Below are 300 nucleotides of genomic sequence, written 5' to 3'. Positions count from 1 at the left end.
GTATACATGTGTATAAATCAATTAGAAAATATCAGTACTAGAGTAATAGAGGAAGGACCCATAGGGAGACATCTATAGAGCTCAAAGAGTAATAACCAGAGGATCTGAATGAGTGTGATGCATCTTAGGCAGAAATGATTAAATGTGTAGTAAAACCAGCTTCTCGGATATCTGCAGATAACCAGTGCTGTTGAACCTCCTCCAAGCCTCATAGTAAGAAAACAAATATCTAATAAAGATTTTACTTTATTCAATGGGAGATTCCCATAAATCAATACCATAATCAACAATACAAACCGA

This window comes from Sinocyclocheilus grahami, unplaced genomic scaffold (assembly GCF_001515645.1).
Source record: "Sinocyclocheilus grahami isolate Dianchi unplaced genomic scaffold, SAMN03320097.WGS_v1.1 scaffold2049.1, whole genome shotgun sequence".
Taxonomy (NCBI): Eukaryota; Metazoa; Chordata; class Actinopteri; order Cypriniformes; family Cyprinidae; genus Sinocyclocheilus; species Sinocyclocheilus grahami.
Note: the sequence above shows the minus strand (reverse complement) of the source record.